Genomic DNA, 18,750 nt, shown 5'->3' with positions numbered 1-18,750 from the left:
CATTAAAGAGTTGTCATAATTGAAAAAAAATGAAATATTAAAATAGGAAGAGAGAGAAAATATTTTAATATATTAATTGATAAGTTATTAATTATATAAACCATGGTTAGAATCTTACTTTAGTCAACTAAATCTTAGCCATTAATTCTAATCCATGCCATGTGTCTCTAATCTAAGGTAGAACTTAGGGAAAATAGAGATGGGAAATGGAGAGGAGTCCAATCCCATATTATGTCAGCAACTATTACTCCCATTCTTTTTTTTTTTGGGGTGCAAACGATAATATTAATAGTTAAGGCGGGTTATACATAGCAGCTGCAGTATCACTAGTGTTAGTAAAATTGAGAACAATATAGATGAGTAACAAATAAAATAAGAATATGAAATCACTGTTGTGTCGTGGTAAGCCACTACTTTGAAAGTTATTTTCGAACCGATCACGATACAAATCATTTAGCCCGGTACGCTCCCAAGGTTCCACAGCTGGCCATTGGTAAGACAAGTAAGGCAATGGACCAGGGCCCCACTTTTTTTAATACCCTATATATACCTTTACTATTTAAAAAAAAAAAAATGTATTGTACTCTTATACGTTAATGTTGGTTTTGAAGAGATAAATTTGGGTAAAAGTAAAAAGCAACTTTATCCTTTTATGGGGAGTGGGGCCCACATTAATTGGGAATATTTTTTGGGAGAAGTATAACTTCTTCCCTTTTAAAGGGAGTGGGTACGTTGGCATAGCACCGAAATTGAGGGAATAAAAAAACTTTTTTAGGTAATTGTAGATTTGTAGTATCCTTATTTATTTGGATAACTATTTCATTGCTCATATTTATTTATTCCTTGTTCTTTTCATTATTCTTCTACTCTTAGTATTATTAATAATTCTCGAGTCTCTGACACACTTAAACATTCTGTACACGCAAAACATAGTGCTTATAAAAGATCAAGATTTACTTTTTGGCGTCTTCTTCATATTCAAGCATTGCAACAAACAATCATTATATTGAAGCGTTAAAATACTATTTCGATATCATTATATCAACTTATCAAATTCTTGAACCAGATTTTATTGTTCTAACTTTATCTTATATTTCATTAAACATTTGTCACTGTTGATATTCTTATTTCATAAGTATACATTTTTGTTTCAGTTATTATTAGAATTATTCAATCTAAATATGTCAACTAGAAAATATGATTCCGGTTATGCAAAAAGAAAGAAAAGGAGAAAAGATGAAGAATTAATTAAATCCCATAAAGGAGCACTTGAGAGATATTTAACAAATAATAAAATTATTGAATCGAAAAATATGGGAGGGTGTTCTTCAAATGAACAAGTCACTAATATAGTTGAGTTAGATGATAACAACATCCAAGAAGAAAGTCTAAAGAAGTTACTCAGAAATCTGACATAGTTCCAGAAAATCAAAAACTCCTAAATGATTTAAATACAAAGTTGAGAGATCTATTAGTAGAAAAGGGACCAGTTAGAATAACTGACATAAATTTTCCAAAGGATAAATTCTCAAGACATTTTTCTACAACACATTATATTAAAAAATTGGCAAATGGGGAAAGACATGAAAGAAAATTGTTAGTTTACTCAAAAGATTTGGATAAAGTCTTTTATTTTTGTTGTAAATTGTTTAGTAAAACTTCTAGTACTTGTAACAGTAAACTAGCCAGTGAAGGTAGTAATGATTGGAAAAATCTTAGTGCTAAGCTCAAAGATCATGAAGTAACAAACGAGCATATTATTAATATGGTTGCGTGGGTTCATTTAGAAATGATATTGCACAAAAATAAAACAATTGATAAAGATGTGCAAGAACAAATTAATAGAGATAGAGCGCACTGGAAAAATGTACTTTCAAGAATTATTGTCGTAATCAAAACTCTTGGGAAAAATAATTTGGCGTTTAGGGGAAACAATGAAAAGATTTATCAAGAAAATATTGGATTTTTTTAAGCCTAATTGAAATGATTGCAGAATTTGATCCAGTTATGCAAGAACATATTCGGCGAATTAAGCATGAAGAAATCCATAATCATTACCTTGAACATAATATAAAAAATGAATTGATAAACTTGTTGGCAGGTGAAATCAAGAATAAAATTATTGAAAAAATTAAAGAAACAAAGTTCTTTTCAATCATACTTGATTGCACTCCAGATGCAAGCCATCAAGAATAAATGTCTTTTATATTGCGGAGTGTGGATATTTCCGCTACTCCAATAAAAAATAAAAAATATTTTTTAGAGCTTTTAAAAGTGGATGATACAAGTGGAAAAGGCATTTTTGAAGTTATTATAGATGAGATAAAAAATATTGGACTTGATATTGATAATTTAAGAGGACAAGGATATGATAACGGATCTAATATGAAGGGAAAACATCAAGGAGTTCAAAAAAGACTTCTCGATGTAAATCCTAGAGCATTTTATACACCTTGTGGTTGCCATAATTTAAATTTAGTACTTTGTGACTTGGCTAATTCTTGTACGAAAGCTATATTTTTTTTTTTTGAGTGATACAATGTATATATACGTTATTTGCTTCTTCTGCTAAGCGTTGGAAAGTTTTAAAAGATTTTATACCCAACCTAACTCTTAAATCATTGTCACAGACATGTTGGGAAAGTCGTATTGAAAGTATTAAAGCATTAATATTTCAAGCAACACAAATAAGAGATGCTTTATTGAAACTAGTAGAAGTTAGTGAGGATCCAAAAACTAAAAGCGAAGGTACTTGTTTAGCAACATATGAGCTTGAAAATTTTGAATTTTTATTGGGTATGACTATTTGGTATGATATATTATTTGTGGTTAATTCAATTAGTAAAAGTTTACAATCTAAAGATATGCATATTGATGTTGCCATAGATCAGCTAAGAGGTCTAATTTCTTTTTTTCTTTTTTCTTTTTTAAATATAGAGAAGAAGGATTTTCAATTGATATGATTTCTACTAAGGAAATTACTTCTGAGATGAATATAGAACCTGAATTTCATAAGAAACGCGTAATATTTAGAAAGAAACAATTTGATGAAAATGTTGATAATGAAGTCACAAAGTCTCTTAAAGAATCTTTTAGAGTTGATTACTTCTTATACATAGTAGACCAAGCCATTTTGTCACTTCAAAATAGATTTAAACAATTTGAAGCATATGAAAATATTTTTGGTTTTCTATTTAGTGGTAAAAATTTGAGATCACTAGATGATGAGAGTTTGAAAAAATATTGTCTTAACCTTGGACTTTCTTTAACACATAATACTTATTCCAACATTGATGATTTAGATTTATTTTTTGAATTAAAAGTGTTAAGAGAAATAATACAAGTAGAAGATAATGATCTAATCGAAATACTCAATCAAAAAAAAGATTTGATTCTTTTTGTAACGACCCGTCTGTTTTCCTCGGCTAATGTATAAGGACCAAGTTGATTTGTGGTACGAGGGTCCGTGGGAAAATTTTACGTTCAACTTTAACTATAGTCGAGTCGGTTAGAGCTAAATGGTGTGGGGTCAAGTCGAGCCGTTTCACTCTACAAGCAAGTCCGCCTGCAGACAAGTATACCCTACGCAATGGTCGACTCGAACCGAGACCCAACCTAAAAACCTTATTTCGGGATTTGATCCCTCTTTTTTCACAAAACCTTATTCTAGGCCATCACACGAGGATTTCTAAACAGAACACTTAGAGGCTTGAGAAAGACAACCTTCAAACATCCTTCATGCTATTTTTTTAAATGATAATCCTTCCTTGCTAAGATTTTCTTATAGGGTTAATGAAGATGGGTTCTTTATCGTTGTTTCCACCCTAGGAAAGAGCAATGGGTAGGCATGACCAGAAATCTTGTATTTTTGAAAACTTCACCTAGATTCTTGTTCTAGAATAATAAACTAAACACGAATAATGATTCCCCAATATTTAGAGAATGGATTAAGACTTGACTTCTCGAATTGGGAACCCAAAGGGAAGGGTTATCTTATACGACTTACAAAGATTAGTTAATTAATGAATCTAAACTACTAAGTATGCCTTGATTTACTCTTGTTCTCGGATTCGTGAAATTCCTAGGATTCTCTGTCAAGGCTTCCAGTTCGGAAACGGGATAGGAGAAGATTACATGGACGTTCATGACAGCTGCTCGGCATTGAGGTAGGTTATGGTTTGCTTGAGTTAGCCTTTTATTAGTGAGTCGTATATATGTTATGGAATTAACGGGAGAAAGCATGATTAGGTCTTCGGATACGGCGTTCGGTTGGATAATAATTAGGTTGGTATTAATTGTGAAATTATATGGGCTTGTCGCCATTAAGAAAAGTAGTTGAACCAAGTGTGTAGTTGTTACGTACAAAAGGAGGTGGTAGAGCGTGTATATCCTCTTGGTATTGATTTAATTGAAGAATGGGAGTTGTTTTACTAATGAGTTGGGTAATGTAGAGTCTTGCTATATCATATGCTAGAGTGATTCATACTTAGAGCGTAATTGACTTCATGTTGTATTTCTTGCTGTGGTCGAATTGATTCCTTGAGTTTATTTGAATTGAGGCATGAGGTTTGGATTCCTTGACATTATTTTTTATTGATTGATCATGTTCCCCCTTAATAGTTACACTGGAAGCACGTTGAGATTCATGTTGTGATCAGATACAAAAATATACATCTATAAGGCACATTTGACAGGCGTGAGGATGTGGCCTAGTTATGGACACGTGATCCGAAGTCGAGTTTCGAGCGAGTGGTACATGGAAATCATGGGTCCCCTGCAGGTCATGACTATCTCTTTATGAAGTTAGGCTTGAGGCCCCCAATATTGTTGAGACGGCCCTGTCCACAACACTTCCAAACACTTGCACTGGTGGCTGGAAGTATGGAGTTTGCACAAGTTATTTGCCAAGAAACCAGAAATTTACTGTGTATCTACTTTGTGCGTGTAGACCTCCCAATATATAAGTATAGAAAATGACTGTTCAGGAAAAAGGAAATAAATCAGCCCAACGGTTATGACTATAATGACTCACTTAATTTCATAGGTTACAAATTTGAATAATCAATTCCATGGAATGAATATGGACACATTAAAGTAAGGATATATTTGGACAATTTAGGGTAAGGCCAAAATATCAAAAAATAAAGTTCTAAAAACCAGATTTAATTGGGCCTACGTATACCTCGCATGGGGGGGGGGGGGGGGGGGGGGTTCATTACTTTTGCCTACGAAGCGCAACTCTCGCGTGTGCGAGGCCCATCCCTTGTTCTAGCCCATTTACTAACTCAACAACACACAATTCAATATAAAGAGGAAGGAAAGACTTTTCACCACCTATGAGGGACATTTGCACTTCATATAAGAGAAAAGATAAGTAAGAAAAAGAACCCACAAAGAAACTTTGACTTTGCATTAACAACAAAGAATTGACTATAATAGCAATACATAACTCTCACAATCCCTACTAAATGCAAAGATAAGAATAGGAATAATTTCTGCGCAAACTAAGGAACATTTACTTAAGTGTCAATATTTTTCTATTTGAATTAACATATAGTGAAATGATGCAACAACAAATATCCAAAAAGTGAAGTACTCTTGAACTAAATGGACATGAGTTGAGACCCCCACAACACATACTATATCCTTAGTTTTATGCAAACTCCGCGATACTCACAAAGTGCTTTTATGGTCATGCACACACCTTGGGTCTAATGAGTGCTTTACAAAGATGGCCTAAGTCTTTCATAAAAGGAGACCACACCTTTACACTCACGTAGGTGATTCCATAAAGTCTATCTCATAGACCACCTTAAGGCTATGGAATTATTAAGAGCAAAAAAGCTCAACCTTATAAACACTTCACACACGCCATAGGGATAGGAAATTTAGTGTATATTGATGGCCCATATGGCTTCGTTTGACCACAAACGGATATCCACCATATTACCTCAATCCATAGGCTTTAGCCCCATCCCCTTCGACGTTTCAAGGATCATTTTCCTTACTAAACCCTTGGTTAAAGGATTCGCTAAATTTCTTTCGGACCTTACATATTCCAAGGAGATAATGCTATGTTTTAACAACTGTTTAACTGCACCATGTCTGATGCGAATATGTCTCTTTTTTCCATTGTATACACTATTCTTTGAAATTCCAATTGTTGTTTGTGAATCACAATGTAAAGAGACGGGTGAAGCATGTCTCCCCCACAACGGCACATCTGCCAAAAGGTTTCTCAACCACTCAGCTTCTTGCCCTGCCAACTCAAGAGCAATAAATTCAGATTCCATAGTAGAACGTGCTATATAAGTCTATTTGGAAGACTTTCATGAAATAGCACCTGCACCCAAAGTAAACACATAGCCATTGGTGGAGCACTTCATTATTATCACATACACGGTTTTACAGATCACAAAACCTTCTAAAATAGCGAAATTTATTAAAATGCGAACACCAACCCATAGTACCTCTCAAATACCTTAACAAACGATGAAGAGCAGTCCAATGTTCACTACTGGGATTATGAATATATCTACTCAATCTACTAACAGCATAAGCTATATCAGGCCGAGTATAATTCATGAGGAACATTTCACTCTCAATTTTTTTTAGCATATTTAGTTTGAGAAACACTAAATTCTTTATTCTTTCTCAAGTGTATGCTAGGATCGTAAGGAGTTTTCACTGGAGCAAAATCAAAACAATCAAACTTTTTTAACATCTTCTCAATGTAATGAGGCTGACATAAAGAAAACCATTAACAGTTTTTTTTATTTTAATTCCTAAAATCACATCTGCTTCTCCAAGGTCTTTCATTTCAAACTTAGAACACAAAATTCTTAGTCTCATTAACAACATTCACATTATGGCCAAAGATTAACGTGTCATCCACCTATAAACATATAATCACACAATATGATCCTATCATTTTAGAATAAACACAGGTATCAGAAGTATTAACAACAAAACTATCAGCCACTAATGTGCCACTAAACTTTTCATACCACTGCTTAGGTGCCTGCTTTAGGCCATACAAGGACTTTGTCAATTTGCATACTTTATCTTCCTATCCTGGGATCACAAAAAACCTTCATATTGAGTCATATAGATCTCTTTCTCTAAATCACCATTTAGAAAAGCCGTTTTAACATCCATTTGGTGTACCACTAAATTATGAATAGCGACTAAGGCAATAAGAGTTCTAATGGTCACTATTTTAGTCACAGGAGAATAAGTATCAAAGAAATCAACACCTTGCTTTTGGTTAAAGCCCCTAATTACAAGTCTAGCCTTATATTTATCAATTGTACCATCAGGTCTCAATTTCTTTTTAAATATTCACTTGCTACTTATGGGTCTAGAACCTTTAGGCAAATCATGCAAGTCCCAAGTATGATTAGAAAATATAGAGTCTAATTCACTTTTAATGGCCTCTTTCCAAAACATAGCATCTATTGACCTCATTGCTTCATCATAAGTCTTAGGATCTTCTTCCATTAAGTAGATAGACACTAATTCATCATTTAAAACATCAATGTCACAATTCCCGACCAAGAAAGCAAGAGTAAAATTAGGACCAAAACTAGTCTCGATTCTACGTCTTTTTACTTCTTCGAAGTTCAATTTTCGGGCTCATTATCAATGACATTAAGTTAAGGCACAACATGAGAATTAACGGACGTATGTAGAAGCAATATTATGCACATCATTAGGCACATTATTTTTCAAAGGAAAAACATGCTCAAAAATTTCGCATCTCTAATTCACAAATAGAATAATCATTCAAAGACATAAATCTAAGAAGCACTATTTTGAAAGCATAACCAATAAAAACAAGATTAAAAGTCTTAGATCCCACATTTGCCCGTTTGAAATCAAGTAGACCAACCTTAGCCAAACACCCCTACACTTTCAAAAATTTCAAGTTTGGGGAAAATTCTTTCCACAACTCATATGGTGTAACGACCCATTTGGTCGTTTAGCACTCTCGGTCTCTTTTTCACTAAAATACACTTTCATACTTTAAAATATATATATATATATATATATATATATATATATATATATATATATATATATATATATATATATTTGACTTACGGGAGCGGGTGGCACGGTAATTTAAGTGATGGGTAATTTTGGTATATATTTACTTAAAGTGTGCGAATAGTTTAGTCATAGGAATTTATTTAGCTTAATTGAGGTATAAGTTGGTGAATAGTGTAATTTACTGAGTGGGACAATTATTTTAGTTGGGAGTAATAGGACCAGCCCAAAATTAATTTAAGACCCTATAACACAGGGCCCATAAATAGGAGTGAAATTAATGGAGTAGTTCACATACCAAAAGGAAGAAAAAAACCGCCGCATTCGGATAGGCACAAGCTTTAAAAGAATTGAACACCATCAGGTATGCTTTTTCGTTTTATTTGGTCTGTCACGTTTGGGTTAGGGTAGAGTAGGATTTCTAAAATCATTAGTCATCAGTAGTGCTGTTCGTCTAGACCTTGTTCCTTTTGCCTAGAATTATCAATTTGTGCATTGGTTAACATAATGAATAGGACAAGTAGGGGACAACTAAGACAACATATGGGTGGCAAGAAAAGGACGATTGGATGGGGGGAAAAATGGCTTCACACGTTTTTCTTGCTTTTCTTGTATGCAATTAGCAATTTTCTTCAAGCTTTGGAAAGTGCCCCATGATTTGTTTATTATAATATTGGTTTGTGAAGAGAGCTTTTACAATGTCAATTGAATTGAGTACTAAAGGTAGGGTAATAATTACTTAAACCACTAGTTGGCGTATGGAGTGAAAATTTGCGTAGAAGTGATTCATACGTTTTTCTTTCTTTTACAAGACATTACCGCACGAATTGTAATTGCTAATATAAAACTTCGTTTTATGTTTTTCGTGTTCCAATTTCAATCCTTATATATAGGGTCTATATATTTTTAATATTAGGTGTATTGGATTATATATGTATTTCCAATTTCATGGTATTTAAATTGTGGAAAGTTAGATTGTGTCTTAAGTTAAGATTTTGGGATAATTGAAGGTTTTGAGCCCTAGTCTTAAGAAGTGAGAATTAATTATTCGAGAATCCACTTGTAGAATGAAATTGACTAATTTTACGGATATATGACCCTTAGGTTATGGGTGAAACGAATTTTAATAAAATTTTAGTTTTGCATGACCCGAAAGGTCACTTGTGTGGTCACGTTTTGGGTTTCAAATATAAGAATAGCAATATAAGTGTCCTTAGATTCGTATTCTAATGTAGATAGCGTATTTGATAGATTTCGATCGTTCGGAGGCTCCCACGCAAAGCAAACGCATTGGTTTGATCGTTTATGGCACACACTTCGGCATTGAGGTAGGTTACGGTCTATTTTAGTTAGACCTCGATTAAAAATCGTATGTAGTTGAGAAATTGACGGGATAGCATATTAGGCTTTCGGGCATGAAGTACGGTGAATTCTAATTAGTTGGTTATTAACATTGTCAGCTTGTCACCAAATGTGTTATTTCTCGTGATTATCACCTCGTTCGTATCTACGTCACATACTAGCTCACCATCACATAAAAAAAAAAAAGGAATGGTAATATTGATAATCGAACGGTGGATGAAGAATATGATTTGTACTTGTTGATTTTATATTGGTGATATTGTTGGGACCATATACGCCATGGCAATGCTTTCCATTATTCTAACGCGATGATTGGTGAGGTGAGTGATCGAGAGACTCCGAGGTCTTTACCGAGATCGAGAGTGATTGATAGCCCGAGGTTTTTGCGGAGAGCACGAGCGTACATGGACTTCGCGGGTCCCCCATGGGTCATGGCTTTCGAGGCAATCGCTCTTAGTACGCGTGTACGAGAGCGCGGAGTGAGAGAGGTGGATCGTCGCATTGCATTGCATTCATTCACTCATATATTTGACCGATCATCCGGTGAACTATATCTCGTCTTAGTTGATTTCTACGATTCCTTTACACTTTGTTTGTATATGATATGTGACCATACTGTTTGCTCTATGTGCTACTTGTTAGTTTCCACTTCTTCATGCGTTATCTAATCATTGTCGGCCTACGATGCTTACGGTATTAGTGTTGTACTAATACTACTTTATTACGTACTTTTGTTGAGTGCGAGCACGTCTAGGTTCCGCTTCTACACCCCGTGGTACCGATACGCGAGGGTGACATCTTTCTACGCCCTCATTCGGGGTGAAGCTTGTCATCCGTGGCCCCCGAAGGACCTCCTTTATTTATTTTTATTTTTGTATTCGACAGACAATACGTAGCCTTCGGTATTTTCGTACTCGTATTACGTACTATGTTAGCGCTCTTGTACCTTTTGACCGCATTTCGGGGTTGTCGTGACATTTTTAGTTATGATAAGTATTTAAGACTTGATAACTTATTCTTATTTAATTTTTCGCTTAATTAACTTGTTATTAGTAATGTGGTTCGCCTACTCGGAGGGATAGTGTAGGTGCCACCACGACTAGCGAATTGGGTCGTGACATATGGTGTCTTATCTAACTTCTTATGAGGGACTCTATGAAGAATATAACATGCAGACCAAACAGTCTCTCTCCACATGTTGTCAGATAGACCCGAACTTAAAAGCATAGAGTTCATCATTTCCTTAAGGGTGCGGTTTTTGCGTTCAGCTACACCATTTTATTGAGGAGTATAAGGAGCACTAACTTCATGTATAATACCATTTTTCTCAGAAAAAAGCTTCTAGAGTATTGGTACTATATTCACCGCCCCTATCAGATCTAAGTCTCTTGATTTTTCTGTCTAATTGGTTTTCTACTTCTGCTTTGAATTTCAAAAACATGCTTTTTGCCTCATCTTTAGACTTAAGAAGATATACCTTAGTGTATCTAGAAAAGTCATCAACAAAAGTAATGTAACTCTTCTTTCCATCTTTACTAACAGCGTTCTTGAAATCAGCTAAGTACGAATGTACTAGGTTAAGCAAATGTTTGTCTTTCTACTAGTAACAGATTTAAATGGTTTCTTAGCATGTTTTGCTTCTACACACACAAAACACTTAATTCATCAACTTTTACCGCAGGGATTAATTCCATTTTTCTAAGTCTTTTAATAGAAGCAATATTAATATGACCTAGTCTACCATGCTATAAATAACATGACCTAGTCTACCATGCTATAAATCAACAGCCTCAGCAATACAAGAAGAACTGGAAACCTTTTCATTATTGATAATCTCTTGAACAATGTTCAGTATAAATAAACCCCCACTAAGGTACCCCTTCCTACCAAAGTCTCTTCCATGAGAAATAATTATTTTATCAGCTTCTAAAACAAATTTAAGGCCTGCTTTGTTGAGAATTTCTCCAGAAACTAAGTTTCTACGAAGGGAGGGTACATACAAAACATTGTTCAAGGCTAAAGTTTTTCTAGAAGTTAACTTAAGCAGATTTTTTCTTTTTACCCATAACTCAAAAGTAGGGCGCATGTTATACCCCATTTTAACCTAAGTTAAATTAGAAAGACAACATATTTCCTAAATTATTTAACTAACTTAAGGAGTCGCCACCTAATTAATTTAGAAGTAATTAGGACACCTATCGATTATTTAATATTAACTCCGTTTAAAGTCTACTAACCTAAGATTCTAGATAAGAGTTCCAATTAATCTAAAGGGAAGGTGTTAGGCATCCTTAAGATCCGTACTAAGACGGTTAACCGACCGGACTTAAGATTAATTAAAATATGGCTAAAAATGAATATTTTGAAAATATTGTACTAAAGTATATTTATTAAAATCTTACAAAATATGCATGCATGCGTAAAACACTTAAAGTAAAAAGTAGACATCTATCGGTTTAAATTATATAAGCATAAGAACATAATTTGTGCCCTCCAAAGACAATAAAATGTAGCAAATTTGTAGAAAGCTTCGACCTGCTAAAAATATTAAGCAACATATGGGTGAAAAAAATGGTGAATTGACTTAACAAAATTGAGAAAAGTAGTAAATTGATTTCTGGGCAAGTTTGTAAAAATGTGATTTGATGTTTTTCTGAGAAGTCATTTGAACTTAAATTTTGACTTATGAAATAAGTAAGATTTTTTGTGGACTAAAGCTTGGTTTATCGATTAAGCAGGTTTATAGAATTCCATTACCGATTTAAACTACTTCATTAATTAGACGTGAATCCTAGGCGTCAAGTAGCAAAGAGTGACATAATATTAAAGCATATAACCCATACTAATTCCCCCAAGCGTCACGGAAGAGTAGGGGGGTGGGGAACTACTTCCACTATTGTTGGCTTTTACATAGTTAAGACAAGAGAAAATAATAGTCCAAAGAAAGTGACTCCGGGTCCATGCTCGGGAAGAGTCTTGCATTAAGACTCTATGTTCGCTCCAAAGTGCTCATGCAAACAAAAAGACGGGAAATAGAATTAGAGAAATAAAATAAAATAACTGCGAAATAAAACAAATCAATACGAGTCATATGAGTATTTAAATTCCACATACATACGTCAATGGTAAGCAAAATGTGAGTTAAAGTAAATCTTAAAATCATTTTTTTTCTTTTTAAACTTCTCACAGATGCATAAGCAAGCTATCAAAACTTCATGCTTCCAAATCTAATAAGGTAACACTGCTCCATTTTACTTAAATGGCATCCTAAGGGCAAGTTTTCTAAATAATTTAAAATGGAAAGTAGTATTACCAAATACATGTAAGAAACAAATTTCGAATATAAGAAATCAAATCACGGCATCCATGTATTGCTTATCAGAGAGCTAGACATGGGCTTAACACCATAACTACTAAGCAAATAGACAAATGATCAGGACTCAATTTAGCCATTTAAGATTCATGTTCACCAAGGTTTAACATGGTTTTGAAACTTCAACCAAATATATTATTTTCAACTGCTCAGTTGCAAAATGCTAAGGTAAAGTAAGATTTTAACATTTTTGAGAATAGGAACAACATTTAAGGTCCTAAATTAATGGCAGATTTTATACAATAACAATAATTTATAAAACACGATTTCCTATAATATATGAAAATAGTGTGATTCAAGGCAAAAGAAAGCATTTTCTTTAAACAACATACACACATTTATTAGTTAGGACAGTGAACAACTTTCAAATTAAAACTAACCTTTACATGCTTTTAAAACAAACAAAGTATTAACTTGACATAAATTTAGACCACAACATCATAAGATCATGGAAGCCAGCATATAAAGTCAGAAATTCGTACAAAGTGGGATTAGTATCACCTTCTAAATATATTCAGTAGCATGGTTGTGAACGAAAAAAAGACTAACCTCCACGCTCATATTTTACAAAAAGAAAAAAAAAAGTGGTATCCAACATGTTTATTGTATGGCATGCTATTCCAAATTTACACCAGAAATATACTAACGAACACAAGAAACATCCCATAATACAAAGATCCTAAAACATGATTTCTAAAATGCAGTACTTTAACAACAAAAGAACAAACAGAGTTGGGTCCAGATTTACCTTTTGCGGAGCAATGAATTGGGGCTTTGAGGTCTTAGATCCACTATTACTCCACCAACAAAATGAGGACTAAAATTTGTAAATAAACTAAAGTCGATAGATAAGAGTTGAGAGATTTTTTTTTCGTTTTTTCGTTTTTTCTTTTTCCTTTTTGTCCCCTCTAGCTCAGATCTTAAAGGTGGTATTTATAGGTGAGGAACTAGGGTTTTAACTCTCACTTTTTGGGCGGGATTTGAAGAATGAAAATGATCGTTTGAATAGAGAATCAAATCTCTGAAAACGCAGATTTCTTCCAAAAGTTTTTGCTTTTTCGTTTGACCAAATCGTGTGATAGAGATGAGAGATAAAGATTTTTTAAAGACTTTCACCAAAATAGGCCTACAAATTCTGATTTAGAAGTGAGAGAGATTGGCTTTGTTCATAAAGGGAAAAGAGGTGGGCGGCTCTGGAAATGAAAAGAATAGAAACCCTACTTTTTTCTAAGTTTTGCTAGGTTGAAGAGAAAAAAAGAAAAAACAAAGTGTTTAAGAGGGCTTTCATTTTGGGCTGGTCTGCACTTCGTTTGGGTCCATATAATTGTCCAGTGGGCTAAATGTTGGAGGCTGAAATGTACCCCCTCCTCCCTCATCTTTGGGCTTCCTCATCATATATATATATACACACACACACATTATTCACTATATAACCAAATATAAATATTATAAGCTAAGGGAATCATATAAAATATTGATCAAGTGATAGTAAAGTCAATAGTATTAATTAGCGTAATGACAACTATAGTATTAACGATATCAAAATGGTACTGAAATATAGTAAGAGTGATAACTAATGTAACTACAATAATAATAATACTAATATTTTATTATTAACAAGTGTAATAATAATAGTTCGACCAATATAATAGTAGTATTAAAATTAGTAATAATCATAATAATAGGTAAAAATACATTATCAATGATTAGGAAGACCAAATAAATTAATTAGAGAAAAGTGGGACAAAATTGGGCGTCAACAGTGGAGTTATCCATGTAGACACACTCGCCATGAGTAGACTCCTCAAAATTATGGAACAACCCTTTATTAGCGCAAAGATGCCTTGAAGAGCCGGTGGCCGGCACCCAATCAGTCTTGTTGGCCACCATATTCTCAACGACCACAGCAGCAATAACTTCGTTCCCCTCAGTAAGATTGGCTTGGGTAGCACCTTGTCATCCCTGCTTAGAATTTTGCCCTTGTCTTTGCTTACACTGAGCAGCCCTGTGACCAAGTTTCCTACAGACAAAATAAGGTCCCTTAAACTTCTGAATTTGGCTCTCCCGCTTGTTGAAGTGATTCTTCTTCTTCCCATTTCCCTTTTTCGGGACGTTCTTCTGTTTGCCTTTGAACATGTCTTTCACAAACCAGAAGTTTCCATAAGATTAGCTTTAGGAGAATTAAGGGAAAGAGCTTTCATCTTATCTTTGAGACGGTTTGCCTCCTCAGTCCTCATGTGACTGATCAGTTCCTGAAGTGTCCAGTCATTCTTCTTATGCTTCAGTTGGTTCCTGTAATCACTCCAGGAAGGTAGGAATTTCTCAAGCTGAATATTTGCCTTAAAAATCTCAGACATCTTCATGCCCTCGGTCAGAACAGCCGAAGTCAAGTTCTCATACTCATGAATCTGTTCCATGATTGGCTTATTGTCAACCATCTGGAACTTAATCCGACGCCAATAACATATTTCTTCTTCCCTGCATCGTCAGCACCATATTTCTTTTCCAAACTGTCACATATTTCCTTAGCAGATTTGTTAGTAACAAATAAATCAAATAGAGGGTTAGTCATATGGTTCAACAAATGTCCTCTAACAGTTTTGTTATCTTTTTCAAATTTCTTTTTAGCAGCATCATCGCAGAATAACAAGAGTGTAACTACCAATAGTGTTTGAAACATCAAGAATAACGCTTGGAACATCAATAAAGGCGGTTCATCAAACAAAACATAATCAACTTCTAATTATTCAAAGAAAATCAAAAGTTTTTGAGACCAGCGTTTAAAATTATTTTCATCCAAAGGTTTGAGCTTTGATAAATCTGGAAGAGTTTTGTTCAAAGAAACAACCATTTGATCAATATTGTAGTAATAAAATCGCTTTCAAATTGTTAGTAAAATTGAGAACAATATAAGATCAGTAACAAATAAAATAAGAAAAATAATTTATGAAATCATTGTTGTGTCGTGACAAGCCACTGCCTTGAAAGTAATTTTCGGACCGACCACGGTGCAAATCGTCTAGCCCGGTACCCTCCCCAAGGTTCCACAATACTTCCAAACACCTGCACTGGTTGGTGAACCTTTATGACAATTTTAAAGTATGTTTGATAGCTAAATATGTGAATTTCTCTACACTTCAAGAGATCACTAATAATAAAAGTACTTTCAATTCTGCTTATATTGCTAAGTCAATTGATTTGTAGCAGGATAGGCTAGGTCATATTAATATTGCTTCTATTAAAAGACTTAGAAATATGGATTTAATTCCTGAGATGAATATTGATGAATTTTCTAAGTGCCCAGGTTATGTAGAAGCAAAACATAGCAAAAGCCTTTTAAGACTATCACTAGTAAAAAAAAAAAAAAAAACTAGTCCATTCAGACTTAGCTGATTTCAAGAATACAGTTAGTAGATGTGGAAAGATATATTACATCTCTTTTTGGATGTCAAGCTGATGAAGAGTTGAAAAATCAGCGGATGTAAAAGTAGAAGTTCTCTACAAGTTCAGTTGTGAGTTGAAATTTCACTTATCAAACTCAAGAGATAAAAAGGTAAAATTATATTTTACCTAAAACTTCTTCATTAATGTGTGATATATTTCCATGAGTATAAAATTTTATTCTCAAATGGCGATTAATGAAATGAGAAAAAAAATATTCATCATGAAAAATGTAAGTTGCATTTTTGAGAATGCTTTAAAAAAAAGTGTTACGGGTGCATATATTAGTCTTGAAAAAACTCACTTGTTATTATTTGTATATAATGAGTTTTTGCTCCAATATTGAGAGATATGCCATTGTGGGGGAACAAGCTAAACCAATTTCTTTATATTATGACTCACAGGAGGTAATTGAAATTGCTAAGAGTAGTGTGTGAACGGAAAAAAAAAAGACACATTTGCGTTAGACATGATGTTGTCAAGCAATTGCTGAAGCTTAGAATTTGTAAGGTCCGAGAGAAATTTGACGGATCCTTTAATTTGTACAGAACTTGCTTTGATTTTGAATAAATCTCCACCTTTAAGGTGGCTTTAACTAAAAAAAAAAAAAAAAAAGGATCCTTTAAACAAAAATTTGGCAAAGAAAATAATTCTTGAAACATCGAGGGGGATAGGGCTAAAGCCCATGGATTGAGGTAATATGGTGGATACTCGTTTGTAGTCAAACGAAGCCATATAGGCCGTCAGTATACTCTATATTTCCTATCCCTATGGCGTGTTGTAGTGTTTTGTAAGGTTGAGTTTTACTCTTAATCCATAGCCCATTGTGGGGGGTGCGTTTGAGATGCACTTGATGGATTTACTTGAGTTTTACTCTTAATGTTTCCACAACCCGTTGTAGTGGTGCTATTGAGAAGCACTTAATGGATTCACCGTTTGATAAGAGAAGGTTGATCTTATTTTGCTCTGAATGATTTCATAGCCTTAAGGTGGTCTATTTGAGATAGACTTGATGGAATCATCTATGTGAATGTAAAGGTGTGGTCGCCTTTTATGAAAGACTTGGGCCGTCTTTCTAGAGCACTCATAAGACCCAAGGTGTGTGCGTGACCATAAAAATCACTTTGTTAGTATCGCGGAGTTTGCATAAAATTAAGGATATCGTATGTGTTGTGGGGTCTCGACTTATGTCAATTTAGTTATAGAGTACTTCACTTTGGGGATAATAGTTGTTGCCTCATTTCACTATGTGTTAATTCAAATCGAAAGATATTGACCCTTAAGTACATGTTCCTTCCTTTTGCCCAGAAATTATTTCTTATTATTTTTTTGAGATATGTGGGGGATTGTAAAATATATATAATTATATCATCAATATCTCAAATAAAGAATAAGAATTTGCGGGTTTGAATGAGGTGAGTTGGGTCAAAAATTTAAATGGATTAAAACGGCTCATAGTCCTATTTTTCTAATTTTTTTCTTGGATCAAAATAGCTCGAGTCAAGATTGGATCGTTTCTATTTTCCATATAAGAAACGGGAAAATTATTATATATTTTTTCTTAAATTATTAGCACAAGTTTCAACTTTACACAATTTTCTATCTCTAATTTCTTTTTGGGCATGTTTGGGTTTTGTGTTGAATTTGACCCGCTGGGTGATACTATGTGATCCCCAATATACAATCTCGACGCGTCATTTCAAGTTAAACCTGTCAGGTCAAGTTAACCAACGGGTCATAACCCCCATCCTTTTATTTTTATGGTTTTGCTTAAGTGTTTAATCCTATGAACTTCAGTTATATCAAAGGACCAACTGAGAATATAGGATATCCTTTTAGAAACATAGTATTTGCACAATTTAATATGCTCTGGTAGAGTTGAGATCCCTTGTTCTGTTTGGAATGTCTCATAATTTTTGCGGAAGGTTTTGGCCATAGTGAGCTCATTACCTCCAAATCTTTTCCACCAATCATAGAACCATCTAGGGATGATGGACTTGGAAAACTGTTCGCTATACTTTACGAACCAGGTGTGAGTGATAGGCCGTACATACATGAAGTTGTACCATGCTTGTTCATAATTATAATAATTATAGACTTGGGGCCTATGTTGTTTTGACAAAACCATCAGGGTGTGAAGATGGTTTACGTTCCATTGGAATGGACTGATGACTTTGTTGATGGTGAATTTAGCAGGCTCTGATACCATTTACAGGACCTTTTGCAGGCTAAAATCATATACTTAAAATAAAGTATAAAAATGCGGAAAATAAAATACTTACAAAAGCTTGAAGCTTTTTATTCAAACATCGAAAGCTTGAAAGGGAATTTACATAGGGAGAGGAGAGGAGAGAAGGTTGTCAGAAATCAGGGGTGATTTTCTGATGCCTTATTAGTTACAACTTGAGAACCTTATATAGGCCTCTGTCAATGATTAACATTCTAGGATGTTTACATGTGGACGGCTATCTTTAAAGATGCCATTTTGCTTTTTGAAAAGTCAGCGTTTACTTTTGTAAAGTTGT

General features: G+C 34.0%; 1 long non-coding RNA gene across 1 annotated transcript; it reads right to left on the bottom strand.

Annotated features, from left to right (window-relative positions):
- Nucleotides 1-12,133: 12,133 nt before the first annotated feature.
- Nucleotides 12,134-14,055, bottom strand: LOC132053090 (uncharacterized). The gene is made up of 2 exons (XR_009414077.1): nucleotides 13,751-14,055; nucleotides 12,134-12,419 (listed from the first exon to the last, which is right to left on the bottom strand). It is a non-coding gene; the product is annotated as an uncharacterized LOC132053090 (long non-coding RNA).
- Nucleotides 14,056-18,750: the final 4,695 nt, after the last annotated feature.

Source organism: Lycium ferocissimum, chromosome 4 (genome assembly GCF_029784015.1).
Source record: "Lycium ferocissimum isolate CSIRO_LF1 chromosome 4, AGI_CSIRO_Lferr_CH_V1, whole genome shotgun sequence".
Classification (NCBI taxonomy): domain Eukaryota; kingdom Viridiplantae; phylum Streptophyta; class Magnoliopsida; order Solanales; family Solanaceae; genus Lycium; species Lycium ferocissimum.
Note: the sequence above shows the minus strand (reverse complement) of the source record. Positions and strands in the feature narration are given on the sequence as shown.